This window comes from Bombina bombina, chromosome 6 (genome assembly GCF_027579735.1).
Source record: "Bombina bombina isolate aBomBom1 chromosome 6, aBomBom1.pri, whole genome shotgun sequence".
NCBI lineage: Eukaryota > Metazoa > Chordata > Amphibia > Anura > Bombinatoridae > Bombina > Bombina bombina.
Genome location: NC_069504.1, coordinates 853,747,922 through 853,764,896, shown reverse-complemented (window position 1 = coordinate 853,764,896; position 16,975 = coordinate 853,747,922).

Genomic DNA, 16,975 nt, shown 5'->3' with positions numbered 1-16,975 from the left:
GCCCTAGACACTTTACCATTAACCATCACAGTACACCAATGGGAATCATTATTAACAGAGCTGTTGCTATTAGACAATAGTGAATGTGCAACATTACAGTCCATAAATTCATCTTTATCACAGTCTCTAGCAATATGCCCAACCTCATTACATTTAAAACATCTTACAGGTTGGTTATATTTAAATGTTTCCTTAACTCCTGGGGAAATGTCTCTGGTGTTTTGCCTATACACCTGCTGCTCTCTTATCCCCTTTATCCCCTGAACAGTCTTACCAGTTCTTGTAGAGCTCTGGGACTTGGGATTGTGGGGCTGATCCATTGAAGATTGTTGCAAAACTTCTCCTGAAGCTATAAATCTTTCGACCAATACAATCAACTGATCCGCTGTTTGAGGATCACCTTGATTAACCCACCGCCGCAGGGAAGTAGGTAATCCACGCTGAAACCGGTCCATCACCAGTAGTTCCACTATTTTGGTAGCCGAATTAACCTCTGGTTGCAGCCACTTCCTGGCAAGGTGTATAAGGTCGAACATCTGGGATCTTGCAGCATTATGAGATGAAAACATCCAGGAATGGAATCTTTGTGCACGGACTGCCGAAGTCAGCCCCAGGCGTGCAAGGATTTCTGCTTTCAATTTCTCATAGTCACCGGCTTGTGCTGGCTCTAAATCAAAGTAGGCCTTCTGAGGTTCACCACTAAGAAATGGCGCAAGTATACTCGCCCACTCAACTGTCGGCCATTTTTCTCTTTCTGCTGTGCGTTCAAATGCCAAAAGATACGCCTCAACATCATCAGCTGCTGTCATTTTTTGAAGATAATGACTAGCCCTTATTACTCTGGAACCTTGGCTGCCACCAACATATTCAGAGTTCAGTCTTTCTGATATGGCTTGAACCTCTCGTTGCAGAGTCTGTGTAGCACTTTGCTGCTCCTCCCGGGTCTTCCTGAATGTCTCAGCTTGCACAGCAGCCATCTGTTGAATCAACAATTCAGTGTTCTCCTTCTGTGATTTAGCCAGCAGCATAGCACTCTCTGACTGGGCCAAGACCAACTGTTGCAGTGCTGCACTATTTTCAGCAGCTTTTCTGTTAGTCTCCTGCTGTATAGCATTAGAATGGATCAAAGCTTTAATGACTTCCTCCATGTTGCTTGCAGATTATTATGCCCACAGACATACAACGTGGTTGCCCGGATTCTCCACCAAGTGTGACAGGAACACTTTTAACCACGGTCTTCTAGGGCACAAATGCAGCACAGGACAATCCACTGTAGTTTAAAAAGCTTTATTTTTCACAGCAATAACAAACAGGCAGTTCATTTCCAAAAGAGGGAAATCCTTCCTCTGCAGCAAAGTTAAGTGCTTTTAAATGTGTCCCAGCACTTCACAGCATTCCACAAGTGCTTTGTAAAAATAATGTCCTTTTATAGTTCACAGGAACAAAAGTCTTTTACACAGTGTAACAAACACACACACCAGCTTCTGTAGCTGTATATCTCTCTCTCAAGGCCTAAGTGAGGCTGCTATTTAAACCCTCACAACTTATAATTAGCCACACCTGTGATTAGCTGCTGGACAGCTTCACAGCTGTCTGGGATAATGGCCCACCCTCTCTCCAATTATCCCAAACCCCAGGGACCCAGAACACAGTTTATCAACTGCATAATCAAATACACACTCTTTCTCCCTGGGGTTTTAACTGAAAGGAGAAATAGCATGTACAATGCTTGGTCTTAAATATCTTCCATTTATAACCAGGCCTTGCTTTCTGTCACAATATATACTGTGAACTTTTGCACATGCTCAGTAGGAACTGGTTGACCCAGAAATTGTGTATATAAAAAGATTGTGCATATTTTTTTTCAATGTATTTTATTTTATTTTCAAGATAAATAAGTAACATTGCACCCATCGGTGCACAACACAATATATTGACATAAAATTAAGAACAAATATACAGCAGATAACATCAACAGAGGCGGTGTCATCCTAAACTGGGCTAGAACACTGCCCTTATTGCAAATTTTACAGTATCATATTCGAGCACAAGTAGTTATACCATGTGGAAGTAGGTGGGAGGTGGGGGGGCAGTATATGGGTAACGGGGAAATTGGGAAGACAAGGGGAGCTCAATAGATAGCTTCTGATAATCCAGGAGGAGTATACGGAGTGTGGCAGGGGTAGTCGACCGTGTGCTCTGAGTAGAAGGAGGTTGGGGGAGGCCAAGATTAGCCATCTAAACACAAGACAGTGGGGGGCCCTAAATATTTATGTTCGGAGACCAATGTGTATCAAACATTAATAACACGTTTCATCTCTTGGAGCAAGAATGGGTTATTAAGGGACTCCTTTTGATCTGTATTAAGGGGGTGAAGATGAAGTGAGATTAGGAAGGAGCTGATGGTCCCTGAGGGGGCAGTAGAAGTACGTTCGTTATCTCGGATATTGTATAATGATGAGTAATAGTCTTTAAATTGCTGACCTTTCTAAGAGTATGAATTCTAGAAGCACCTGCCCGTTTCCTAAGTCTGTTAGCGAGGATCGAGTCAGCTTTGTTACCCTTGGTGTACATGGTTTGTTTCAATTTAAGGAGGTTGTCTTGAGTCTTTTTAAACTCAACCTGTCCTATGTGGTGTCTAACTTCTTTTATTTTATCGCTCAGGTCAGAAGTGTCAGAAATGTGCTGTTGTCGTTCTAATTCCCTTAACTTACAATACGCCTTGGAAAGTGGCAACCCTGCCTTTTTACGTAGAGACGCTTGCTTGTTGATGATGAGGCCTCTTATAGTCGCCTTAAATGCCCCCCAAATTATGTCATCCCTAATATGCGGGTTCTGGTTTGTATCCATAGTAAACTTAATCTCCTTTCTCAGTTCTTCCCTAAAAGGGACGTCTGATAGGATGTGATGAGGGAGTCTCCAGGTAGGTCTAGACATGGTTACATTACATGAATTGTAATGATTTAGCAGAGAGTGAGAATGGATCACAACTGCAGAGTTTGAAAAAAGAAATGATATGTATCACTTTTGGCAAATGGACTATTGAACAGCATAGACCAAGCTGCTTTCAGTGAAATTATTATTCTCAGGTAATTGGATTGCAGAGCAGAGACTTGTCTGGCAATGAGTAATGTAAGTCACAGTTGCTGTTGAACGTCACAGCAACAGGATAAACTTAAACAAAGGTTGGCACAGATTCAAACATAGAACTTAAATCAACTTGTTAGTAGAAATCTTTAAACTTCAGCTAGCACACAGTACCTTAATTTATGGTATGGATAAGCAGACATCCAGGAAGCAGGCAAAGTTGCTGTTAGTGAAGGAGCAAGATATAGCAGTTCTGTGTTAGGTTAAACTGTCAGTTTTACACTTCAGTTAGCTTGGATGATACATGTAGTGTTTGTAAATCCATGTGGTTTAGAAATATATCTGACACAGAGTCCATTTATACAGCAACTAACTACACACTTTATTTCCTGGTTCCTCACTTCAACAACACTGTCCCCGCCCCTGCTTCTTTGCAACAATTATATACATTTACAAGTCAGAGCACAAACTAGGAAGAAAGCATTATATATTATAATATCACAACAAACACCATATCTCTCCCTTATTTTAGATTAGAAACATAACAAATAAACTAAACATAAATATAACTATATATATACTATGCTTAATATCTAGAAATAAGACCAACTATATTTCACATAAAAGAGTTGCATGATGACATAATACATTACATGAAAACACATTATTTTTCATAGTTTTTAAGGTATTCAGGAGGTCTTCTATTTTCTCTGAGAGGGTATTTTCGATTAGTATCTAAGGACTGATCATATGCTATGTTTTCTTCCCCCTCACTGCTCTCTGAGTTATTCATATTATCATCATGTTCTTGAAATAATTTGGGTATATCAGAATCATCATCTTCTGCATCAGATACTTCAGTGTCCTGTTCTTTGTGTAGTTTCTTGAAGAAAGAAGAGTTCCGAGTTATTGTATGTCCATTTCTTACTGCAGTGATCATTGATCCTTGAATTCTTGTAACTGTATATGGGATGACATCATATAAAGTATCCAACTTGTGTCGTCTATCTTGCCTACTGTGATATGTGTGATAAATTTGTCTCACCAAACTTTAGAGAAAAATAAAATAAAGGAAATGTAGCTCTTTTCTTGTAAACAGCAAGTATATATAACTTAATATACTCGCATGCACAAGGTGAGCATTTACTTTTAGTAATTGAAATGAAAAGTATGGATTATACCTCTATGAATGATAAGAGTAATTCTTATGTGAGAAGCTTATTAAGCTTCTAATATATAAACAATGATTCGTTTATGATCAAAGAAAAAATGAGAAAAATTCCTTTATATTCAGGATATGAAACGAGTTGATAAAGTTCAAATCTTAGTAAAGTAATGTTCAAGTAACTTTCCTTTAGTTTCACGCACTCACACAAACACTCTAAAATATATATACAATGTTCCAACACACACGCAATATTGAGCAGCAAGGAGGAGGTTAATTCAGTGGAATACAGCTCAGGTAAGTAATGACACTTAGCGTTATATTTGTAAACCTTAAACTTTGTATACAATACGATACCAATACCAGCGTGGTGATAAGACCAGATTTCCCCAGAAACAATGGTGAAGCGTGGAGAGCGGTATTAGCAGCAGAGTAAATATTAAACCGGAGAATATTAGAGAGCGGCGTCCGGTAGCAGCATGTGTGAGTGCGGCTTCAGCTGTGAGAGATTGAGTTCCGGAAGCGTAGGAATATGATTAGAAGTAACGGTCCAAAAGGAATCAGGAAAGAAGTGCAGCAAACTTTGAGTTACAATCAGCCTTCAAAATATAAAAAATACTTTAGACCTGAAAGGGAAAAATAAACTGCTTGAAATGAGCAGTAGCACAGGATGAGAGAATCCACTTTAATTTTCAGGCACTGAGTAATGGAGAAGCACTTCCTTAAATAGGAGGAAGTGCTGATAGTCAGAAAGTCTTAAAGGGATATCACATCCCCCCCTTCTCAGGGAATCACCCCCGGGGATTCCAGACCAGGTTTAAGGGGGTAACGATGATGGAATGACTTCACCAGACGAGGGGCATGAACTTCCGAATGAAGATGCCAGGAATCATCCTCTGGACCATAACCCTTCCATCTGATGAGATATTCCAATCTTTGTCGTCGAATCCTAGAATCTAATATAGATTCAACTTCAAATTCCTCTGGAAGATCCACTGAGATAGGAGGTGGAAGATCAACTGTTGTACGTGTCATTGAATCAAAAGGTTTTAGTAATGAAATATGGAAGGTGGGATGAAACTTGTAGTCCTTGGGTAACGTGAGCTTGACCACATTGGGATTTATTACCTGCTCCACAGGGTAAGGTCCCAGAAATTGGTTAGCCAATTTCTTGCTAGGGACCTGAAGTTTGAGGTTTTTAGTAGAGAGTAATACTAGGTCACCTATTTTATATTCAGGTCCAATTGAATGTTTCCGATCATAGTATTTCTTTTGGTATTCCTTAGCTTCGGCTAGATGTTTTTTCAATACTCTTAATCGATCTTGAAGATTGGAAGAAAAATCTAAAGCTGAAGGGGAATTCACTGTTTTGTGGGACAAGGTTATAGTATTAGGATGGTACCCATAAGTTGCGAAGAAGGGGGATGTTTTGGTTGAGGAACAGAATGAATTATTATGAGTAAATTCAGCCATAGGAAGGTAAATTAGCCAGTCATCTTGTAAATGTGAAATATAACAACGTAAAAAGTGTTCAATAGTCTGGTTGAGTCTTTCTGTCAACCCATTTGTCTGAGGATGAAAAGCAGTAGTGTAGCGATGATCAATTTTCAGTAATTTACACAAAGATCTCCAGAACGAAGAGGTGAATTGGGTACCCCTGTCAGTAATAATATTAGAGGGTAAACCATGTAGTCTTACAACCTGATCAAGAAATACTTTAGCTGTAGTCATGGCAGTTGGTAATCCCTTAAGTGGAATAAAATGAGCCAGTCTTGTTAAATGGTCGACTACTACCATGATAGTGTTATATTGTTGTGATGACCAGTCAATATGAGGATTGTGTATTTGTAACCAGTTAAAACCTAAAATAATAATATGCATGTAGATAGGTATGAGGTCAAAAGTAATATATTCAGAATGTCCTTGGTCAGTTGTTATGAGTAAAGGGATTGTCTGATGAGTAATGGGGCCCTGTTGTATAATAGAACCATCAATAAGTTTAACTGAAACAGGATGTGTCTTGACAACAGTTGGAATTTTATTGAGCTTAACATATGCTATGTCTATATAGTTTCCTGACGCCCCAGAATCAATCAAAGCGTTAGAGCGCACGTTTTTCTGATCCCACTGTAAAGAAAAAGTGAGAGTGAGATAGGGGTTTTGAGAAATGTGAAAAATATTGTTTTTGAAACTACCCTTACCCTTTTTCTGTCTCAATAGAGATGGACAATTTGTGACGGAGTGGTCTTTTTGTCCACAATAAAGACAGAGATTTTCTAATCTACGTCTAATTTTTTCCTCTGGGGTTAGAGGACCCCTTATAGTTCCAATTTCCATAGGAACCTGGTTTGAAACAGCTTTTTCCATGGTTGTAAAACAGGGATATGAACGTCTGGGCACAACTTCATAGGAAGCTTTTTCAGCCTTTCTTTCACGTAACCTTCGGTCCAAAGTGGTGCTTAATTTCATCAACCCATTCAGTGTGTCAGGCATCTCTAATCGTGACAATTCATCTTTAAGGGATTCAGAGAGACCCAATCTGAATTGATTCTTTAAACTGATCTCGTTCCATTGAGAGTCATCTATCCACATTTGAAATTCAGTAATATATTCTTCAATGTTTCTTTTCCCTTGTTTCATAGATCTTAATTTATTTTCAGCTGTTATTTGAGTGTGGGAATCCTCATACAAGGCAGTCATAGCTAAAAAAAATTCTTCAAGCGAATCCAATATTGAATGTTCACTTTCAAAGAATCTATTGGCCCAGGAGCGTGGCTCCCCCTGTAGGAAGGAAATAGTGGTACAGACCTTTATCCTTTCACTATGATATGTTTTAGGTCTAAGTGAGAAAAGAAGTTTACATGCACTTTTAAAATCCCTGAATTCGCTGCGTTTGCCAGAAAATGGTTGTGGGTATTGTATGTGAGGTTCAGCAATTCCTGCTTCTTTCCCTGACATACAATCTTTTATTATGGTTTTGAGAGCTTTATTTTCAGTTTGTACCTCTGTTAATGCTCTAGCAAGATATTCTAATTTCTGATGAATATTAGAAAATTCATTTTTAATTTCATTAGGATCCATATTCCAAAATAAAAAAAAAAAACTTTCTTTTTATGGCCTGAAAATTCTGTGATATGTGTGATAAATTTGTCTCACCAAACTTTAGAGAAAAATAAAATAAAGGAAATGTAGCTCTTTTCTTGTAAACAGCAAGTATATATAACTTAATATACTCGCATGCACAAGGTGAGCATTTACTTTTAGTAATTGAAATGAAAAGTATGGATTATACCTCTATGAATGATAAGAGTAATTCTTATGTGAGAAGCTTATTAAGCTTCTAATATATAAACAATGATTCGTTTATGATCAAAGAAAAAATGAGAAAAATTCCTTTATATTCAGGATATGAAACGAGTTGATAAAGTTCAAATCTTAGTAAAGTAATGTTCAAGTAACTTTCCTTTAGTTTCACGCACTCACACAAACACTCTAAAATATATATACAATGTTCCAACACACACGCAATATTGAGCAGCAAGGAGGAGGTTAATTCAGTGAAATACAGCTCAGGTAAGTAATGACACTTAGCGTTATATTTGTAAACCTTAAACTTTGTATACAATACGATACCAATACCAGCGTGGTGATAAGACCAGATTTCCCCAGAAACGATGGTGAAGCGTGGAGAGTGGTATTAGCAGCAGAGTAAATATTAAACCGGAGAATATTAGAGAGCGGCGTCCGGTAGCAGCATGTGTGAGTGCGGCTTCAGCTGTGAGAGATTGAGTTCCGGAAGCGTAGGAATATGATTAGAAGTAACGGTCCAAAAGGAATCAGGAAAGAAGTGCAGCAAACTTTGAGTTACAATCAGCCTTCAAAATATAAAAAATACTTTAGACCTGAAAGGGAAAAATAAACTGCTTGAAATGAGCAGTAGCACAGGATGAGAGAATCCACTTTAATTTTCAGGCACTGAGTAATGGAGAAGCACTTCCTTAAATAGGAGGAAGTGCTGATAGTCAGAAAGTCTTAAAGGGATATCACACCTACACAGGACTCTGTCTCCAACAGCAAAAGGAGCAGATTTGGTATGATAATATTTATCCGCATAAGCTTTCATCTTGGCTTTGGCATGACTGTCTTTTTGTATTAAGTCCTTGTTGAGTGTCTCTGTTAGCGAATCATTTATATCCGGAATTTTGATCCGAAGTTTGCGATTGAATAACAGCTCTGCAGGTGATCTGCCAGTAGTACAATGGGGAGTTGATCGATAGTCTCTCAGAAAAGAGTATAAATTTTGTTTCCATGGTCTACCTTGCGCTGTAGTTGCCCTTAGAAATTTCCCCATAGAACGCATGAATCTTTCAGCTTCTGCATTAGCTTGTGGCCACAAAGGAGTAATTCGCCTATGTTTAAATCCAAGATATGAAGCAAATTTATTAAACTGAGTACTGTTAAATGGGGGACCGTTATCTGTTTTAACAATTTTAGGAATTCCCAATAAAGAGAAAACTTTGTCTAAAACCGGAATAACAGTGACTGAAGATGTTGAGCTGATAACTTCTACTACCGGGTATCTTGAATATTCGTCTATAATCACCATCAAATAATCTCTAGTAGGTAATGGACCATAAAAATCTATACTCACATTACACCATGGTGCTTCAGGCAATGCAGACATTTTTAAAGGTTCTTTGTGAGCTCCTGGAGTTGTGGCTTGACACACAATACAATTTCTCACCAACTTTTCTGCTTGTTGATCTATTGATGGAAACCACACTTTTTCTCGCAATAAACTTTTCATTTTAACTATTCCTTGGTGACCTTCATGTGCTAAGGATAATACTTGCTGTTGTAAACATGTCGGAATGACTAGTCGATTACCTCGCAAGATAATACTGTTGTCATTATTCACTGAGAGTTCTTTGCTAAATCTTGCAAATGACTTCAACTCTTTTCCATGTATTTTGTCAGAATCAGCTGTGTACCATTTTCCATTCCGAACTAATACAGCGAGTTTTTGCAGTATAGGATCAGCTAATGTTGCTTGTTGTATTTCTTCTAAACTCAATGCTTTAGGTATAGCATGATTAGTAACAAAATTGATATATTCCTCTGCATCCATGGAACTTGGTGAACTTGTGAATGAATCTGTTGATATAGGATGTCGAGACATATAGTCTGCTGGGTTCTCTTTTCCAGATTTGTAAACCACAGTAAAATTATATGGTTGTAGTCTTAAACCCCATCTTTCTATTCTAGCGGGCGGTTTGGATTTTGGATTATTCCAGATCAACTGTAAAGGCTTGTGATCTGTGATCAGTGTGAATGGACAACCATATAAATATAAATGAAAGTATTCACAACTCCAAACTATTGCCAGAGCTTCACGTTCTGTTTGAGAATAACGTTTTTCCACATCATTTAAAGAACGGCTACCATAAGCAATTATATAATGCTTGCCTTTGTCTCTCTGCGCCAGAATAGCACATAAACCAACAGGGCTAGCATATACTAACAGAATAGTTTGCCGTTGAGGGTTAAAATAGGACATTGTCTTGTCACTGGTCAAACTCTGTTTCAGTTGTTGAAAAGCTTGTTGTTCAGTTTCAGTCCAACGCCATGGCACACTTTTCTTTGTTAACTCTCTTAAAGGTGTGGCAATAGTAGAGAAATTAGGGATAAATCGAGAACAGTAGTTTACCATCCCTAGGAAACTTCTGACTTCACTGGCGTCTATTGGAGGATTTGCATTCTGAATTGCTTCCACTTTCTTTGGGTCTGCTGATATGCCTTCAGCTGAAAAAACAAATCCATAAAATTCTAGTTTAGTTTTGTTAAATTCACACTTACTACAATTTAAGGTAAGTCCTTTCTCATGAAATCGCTCAAAAACTGCTGTGAGATTTTTATCATGGTCCTCTTGAGTAGCTCCAAACACAATGATATCATCGCTGAAGTTTTTAACTCCTGGAATTCCAGATAATGTTTGCTGTATTGCATTTTGAAATACTTCAGCAGCAGAAGAAACACCAAAACTTAGGTGCTTGTATCTCCACAATCCTGTGTGTGTTGAGAATGTAGTTATATATCTACTTGTTGGATCCAATTCCAGTTGATGATAGCCTGATTTTAAATCAAGTTTGGAGAAAACTTTTGCCTGGTTGAGATCATGAATTATATCATCTAATGTTGGAGTAATGTGGCGCTCCCTGATAATGGCAGTGTTGGCTTGCCTCATGTCTATGCAAATTCTTACACTATTTGGGTCTTTGGGTTTTGGCATTGATACTATTGGGGAGACCCATGGAGTTGGCCCCTGCACTCTTTCGATGATTCCTTGTGTTTCAAGGTTCCTGAGTTCAGCATCAACCTTGTGCCTTAGATGAAATGGAATTCTTCTATGTGGTTGTATTACAGGTTTTATATGTGGATTAATATGCAGCTGTACTTGAAAATCTTTCAATTTACCAATGCCATTAAACAAATGGGAATACTGCTGTACTAACCGATCTGCTACAGATCCTGTGTCCTTTCTAGGTGAAATTGCATTCATAAGCTTTATAAGTCCCAAACTGGATGAAGTTTCAAAACTCAGAAGAGAAGAATTTTGACCCTTTACAACATAAAACATAGTTGCTGTTTTGTTGTGTTTAAATGCACATGTGGCTGTAAATTTACCAATGACATTAAGGGGTTTAGTTGATCCATATGCATATATATTTATTTTACTCTGTAATAACTGTGGTTGTGGTTTTAACATGTGAAATGTTTGTTCACCCACTAAATTGACAGCAGATCCTGAATCAATCAATGCAGTGATTTTAGTGTCATTAATGAGTACATCAACTTGTGGCTGAGTTAGGTTACACATGTTGTTTACTACAAATACATATTTGTCATCATTGTTTGAATATTGTCCTTTTTGATCAGGAGATCTGACTAGATTTACTTTCCACTGTTCTGATGTATGTGGCTCAGTATGTGATTGAGGTATTTGATACAGTTTTGTTCTACATTGCTTTGCAAAGTGATTAAATTTCCCACATGCCCTGCATTGCTTATTCCTTGCAGGACAAGTCCCATTATGTGGATAGAAACCCCCACAGTTCCTGCATAACACACATGAGATCTGTTTCTTTTTTGTGGGCTGTGCTGTTGAACTGTCTTTTTGAACTCTATTTGTAATAAACTGATCTTCAGTAGATCTATTTTCTATGCTTGCAGCTTGCCTGTCAGCAATTTCTAATGTTCTGCCATAATCAAGCAAATCTTTTAAAGATAGTTCAGATTGTCTCAGTGCATATTTCCTAAGTTTTGAAGAAGTACAGCTTTGTATTATCTGTGCTTTAATCTCATTTTCAACATTAGAAAACTCACAATTCTTTGCTAGTAAACGTAACCTGGTTTGAAATGCATCTAAAGGTTCATCACCCTGTTGTGTTGCCTGTCTGAATGTGTATATTTCATACTGAGTGTTCTTTTTAGGGAGAAAATATGTTGTCAGTTTATCTTTAACATTATTGTATGAGTCAGTGGTTGCAGACAAGGTATCATAAATGTCATACACTTTTTCTCCAGCTAAATGAAGCAGTAAAGCCTTTTTTCTGTTTGCATCAGTAACATCCAAAGCAATAAGATAATTTTCAAATCTCTGAATCCATTTTAGCCATCTTGGGCCTACTGAGCTTAGTTCTGCATCAGAATCAAACACAGGGAAGTTGTATTCATTACATGCAGCCATTCTTGTGTGTGTATTGCAGCAGGTTACTCACTGTTTGCTGAGACAAAGCAATAGGGTTCAAACATAATCCTCGTCGCCAAAATGTAGTGTTTGTAAATCCATGTGGTTTAGAAATATATCTGACACAGAGTCCATTTATACAGCAACTAACTACACACTTTATTTCCTGGTTCCTCACTTCAACAACACTGTCCCCGCCCCTGCTTCTTTGCAACAATTATATACATTTACAAGTCAGAGCACAAACTAGGAAGAAAGCATTATATATTATAATATCACAACAAACACCATAATACAGATCAGTGTTCACATGTGCTGTTAGAGTTGCAGTCAGTAAAGCAGCAGAGAAAAGTAAAGTCCAGTGTTAAGTTGTACAGAGCTCCTTAATGAAACTACAGCGCTTACCCCCAGTCACCGGATGGTGTGTAACAGAAGCGGAGCTGCTTGTAAGACGTCCCGGTGCTTAGTCCGTGGGACGCTGTCTGAAGGAGAGTTGCGCTGCGTTGTGGAGAAAGGGGGGAGGAGTCCGATATGCGAGAAACACTTCAGAGGCTCAGCGGTGATTGAAATCTCAGAGGGAGACGGCTGCAAACACACTGCAGTATGAAGTAAGTCTCTGTTGTAGCGTGCACGCTAGAAAGCAAAACTCTCCTCTGTAGTAAGATCGTGTAAGCTTATGACCATATAAACAGGCAATGTTAGAGAAGTACTCCCAAGGAGGAGGCTGATCCGGTATAGGTGAAAAACCAAAGTTGTTTTAGAATAACAGCACAGCAAGTAGAAATGAGACAGGCTTCAGACCTAGTCTAGAAACTTAATAATTAAGCACCTGTCTGCTGTCAGCTGATGCCTTAAGTACAGGTAAGGCTGAGGTCAGGTGAGTGGAAAAGGTATAGGTAAAACATGGAGCGGAATCCTTACACGAATGTATGTCAGTAATTAGTTGGTTGTGGTCTGACCAGGAACAGATATATATGGCGGTGGAATTTACCATGTTGAGGGTATCCGCGTGGAAGAAAATGTAATCAAGTCTCAAGTAAGTGGCATGTGAGTGAGAGAAGTGGGTATAATCCCTCTCCATTGGGTGTAGTGATTGCCAGATATAAAAGTATCCAAACTGTGTCATTAAAGATCGAAACTTGTTTCTAACTGGGTTTGCCTTGGGGAGTTTTGATTTGGTAGGCTTAGCTTTCCTATCTAACTTATCATCCCAAACCATGTTGAAGTCTCCTGCTAGTATCACTTTACCCTGTTTAAGTTGCTCAATTTTCCCTAAAAGTTTCTTCAGATATCTGGGCTGAAGGATATTTGGGAGATATGCGGAGATCAATGTGTATGGCACATGGTCTAAAGTGCAAATAAATATGAGGAATCTGGCCTGGGGGTCCCTGAATACATGTATGAGTTCAAAGGCTACTCTCCTATGGACCAGGATGGCAACTCCTCTGGCCTTCTTAGTGTATGAAGCTTTCTCAAATATGGGAAAGTCCTTAGAGATAGTTATGGACTGGGCATTTGCTATGAGGTGTGTTTCCTGTAAGAGTACAACATCTGCTCTATGATGTCTTAGGGATCTGGCGAGGAGGCTCCTCTTGCCAATAGTATTTAACCCCCTAACATTGTGTGTAAGGAACCTGATAGTAGACATGGTCTGCCTAGTTGGACCCAATATTTTGGATTACAAAACGTGTACCAGACTAGAGTTGGAGAGATTAAATACTTAAGTGGGGTAGAAGTGGGGTAGGGCAAGGAAAGGGGGAAATGGGGGGAAGGGGGTTTGGTGGAAGTAGTTCACCTGAGTAGGACCCTGGTGTGGGCCCCTGTATGGGGGGGGGGAGATAACGTGAACTTAAGAAATGGAAGCTGATAGAGTCAGCCCCGCTCTCAAACATAAATTTCAATAGTGTAAACTATATAAACAAGCCTATATAACTGAGACCAGCATAGAGCACCACATAGTGAGAAACATGCTTAGACTTGGATATGTCTCTTCTGAGGAGTATGGAAGATTCTCAGATCAGCAGGGTCTTAGGTCTTGTTAAGTAAACCTCTCTCACAAACATCTCATAACAATATAAACAGTATAAGCTGGCTTATCAAACTGGTATAGGCATTATTCTCAACCTGGTGTAAACATTGCTTAGAGTTAATAATGTCCAATTTGTTGTATGCAAGTGTTGCTCAGGTCGGGTGGGTCTGCTGCCTCATTTGCTGATACGGGGCACTAGGTTTTTGGTGTTTAGGCCCACGGTCTTTAGCAGCCCACTCAGGAGCAGATGCCCTTAGCTTGGAAGGAGGAGCCGGCCCTTGTTGGTCTGGTTCAATCAGGATACCCCAATTTGCCAAGAGGGTGCTGCCCAATGAGGGGAAAGAAACAACATGTGTTTTGTTATCTTTTGTGATAATGAGCTTGGTAGGGAAGTCCCATCTGTATTTAATGTTGGCTTTCCTCAGTTGCAACGTCAAAGGGGGTGTACTGTCTCCTCTGTTGTAGCGTCTGAGCTGATAAGTCCGGCAGAAGTTGGATGTCCTTAAAAGGATCTGGTAGTGTAGGTTTATTGAATGCAGCTTGGATCAAACGGTCCTTGAATGTGAAATGATGGAAGCACACCACCACATCCCTTGGTTTGTCTGAGGCCATCGATCTTGGTCTTAGGACTCTGTGTGCCCTTTCCATAGTATGCAAATTGCCTTCGAGTGGGCCCAGCAATTCAGAAAATAGTGATTTGAGGAAGTCTTGCAACTCGCCAGTTGAAACGCTTTCCGGGACACCTCTGAAGTGGACATTATTCCTTCTGGCTCTGTCCTCCACGTCTGCTAATTTCAGTTCTAATTGGGTTATTTGCTCAGCTAGATTCTCAGCATAGGAAAGTAGGTTGGAGTGGTCAGTGGCTAGATCATCGTGCTGCCGTTCCAGGGTATCCACCCTATCTCCAATTTCTGCTATGTCCTTCTGTAATTCTGCTGAGCTCCGCTGAATTTCAGCAGTAATTGATTTGGTCTGGGCTGCAAGCATTTTTTTCATGGTGTTTTCAGTGATATAATGTTGCATATGGGCTGTGGATTGTGTGCTCGACTGAGAGCCTTCATCTTGAGAATCCTGATCACTACTCATTCTCACACCCTGGGCAGGGTCCGTGGGCCGCTGAGAGAAGTGGTCTAAGACTGTTTTCTTAACCCCTGAGGGGGTTTGGGTGCGCCTCCTCGAAGAGTGTAGCATTTTTGACCGAGGCATAGGGATTACGTTGCGCCTAAGTGCAGCAACACAAATACTTTATCACAATCCTGTAAGGAATAGAAGTTATATAGATCTAAGCCTGTCTATCTTAGAGCATATGTAAAACACAGACATACAATAAAAAAATGAGAGCGGGGCTGAAAACCTCTTATGTATATAACTTAGGCCATCTTACTCGTGATGCCTTCCAATGTAAATAGAATTTTTACCAAGAGCCCTATACACAGTGGATTTTACAGACCCCCACGCACCCCGGGGAAAGGGGATACAACCGTGAGGAAGGGGAAAAGGAGAGGGGAAGTGACCAACCCAGACAAGCTGGGTCGGAAAGGGGGAGGCACGGGGGGGGGGGGGGCAACAGCAATTAATTACCACTAACAAGACTCACAATTCACCCTTAGAAATCTTAGCACACATGGAATATGCAGCAGAGCAATACAATTTACACAGAGCAGAAAAAGTATAGAACAGTTATACCACATTGCACTTCAGGTGCACACCCTGAGACAGTAAATCTGATATAGTGGCTATGATATGAGGGCTATATGCACTGGGCCTATGTGTATGTGTACACACCCCAAATCTAGTGGGCTGGTGGTACTATATACTATGTCTAGATTTTATAGTTTGGGGGTATACACCCTCTCAGGGAGATAACACAGTGGCCAGCTGTAAGGGCAAGTATTATGTGGTGATGTAGGCCCTGAGTGTGGGAAATGTAGTCAGTTATTACTGTGGGCCCAGACTATACCTATAGTGTGGCATTTGGTAGAAGGCTTAGGAGTGTAAAGCAGTGGTATATGGTGGACTGGGCATGTGTGAGTAACACTTACAGCCTAAATGCTTATGGAATGAACACAACACATTAAATACACTCCACTCTGTATATGAATACCAGAGGTACATATGCTGACGCAGCAGTCAAAATGCTATCCAATGAGAGAATTATATGGTGTCCCACAATGTTGCCCTATTTTAGGGTTTACAGGGAAAAAGATATCCCAGATAGCCTGTGAGATGAGGAACTGGCTCTGGGTCAGGTTGATAAGGCTTAACTGGGCTTCAATGTGTTCGGTCTAAGTTTGTGAGAGTTATGTTAAAAGATGGTGTGTTTCAAGTATTCTGTAAGGTAGGGTGCTGGTTTAAATCTGATAGAGGAGATTAGGTTTATCCACCAACGACATCATCAATTTACTCAAAACCTGTGTACTAAGCAGATTAGGGCACAATCTTATCTCTACCTTGACCTTTGTAGCTTCTCTTAACTCTCCAGGGGCTCTGTGAGCAGGGCCACAATTTAAAGATCTTAGTCCCTGTGTGGGCCCCAATATGAACTGTATAGGGGGCTTGGAGACTAGGGTAAGGGGTAATATTTTTCCACTCACAGGTGATCCAAAGTAGTCCTTCCTTCACCCAAGGCAGATGCCACGTGGCTTAGTGGCACCTAGAAGAGGACTAGGGCCTAGTAGGCGCTATATGGAGCTTAATGAGTAATAGTCCAGTTTGCTAGTAGCAGAGTAGCTAAAATAACTATGAATCTGGGGCCCCAGAATCAGCCATGTAGGGTGTCTGCACTCTTGTCAGGGCCTGTTTAGCCTTATAGTATATGAAAGTTGATATGAAAAGAGTGCTATGTGTAATGTGAGGCCGTTATCTTACCCCTCCAATCCACGTGGACAGTAGTTTTCACTATAGAGATGGTCGTGAGGCTCCCCAGATGACAAGGACTGGTTTGAGG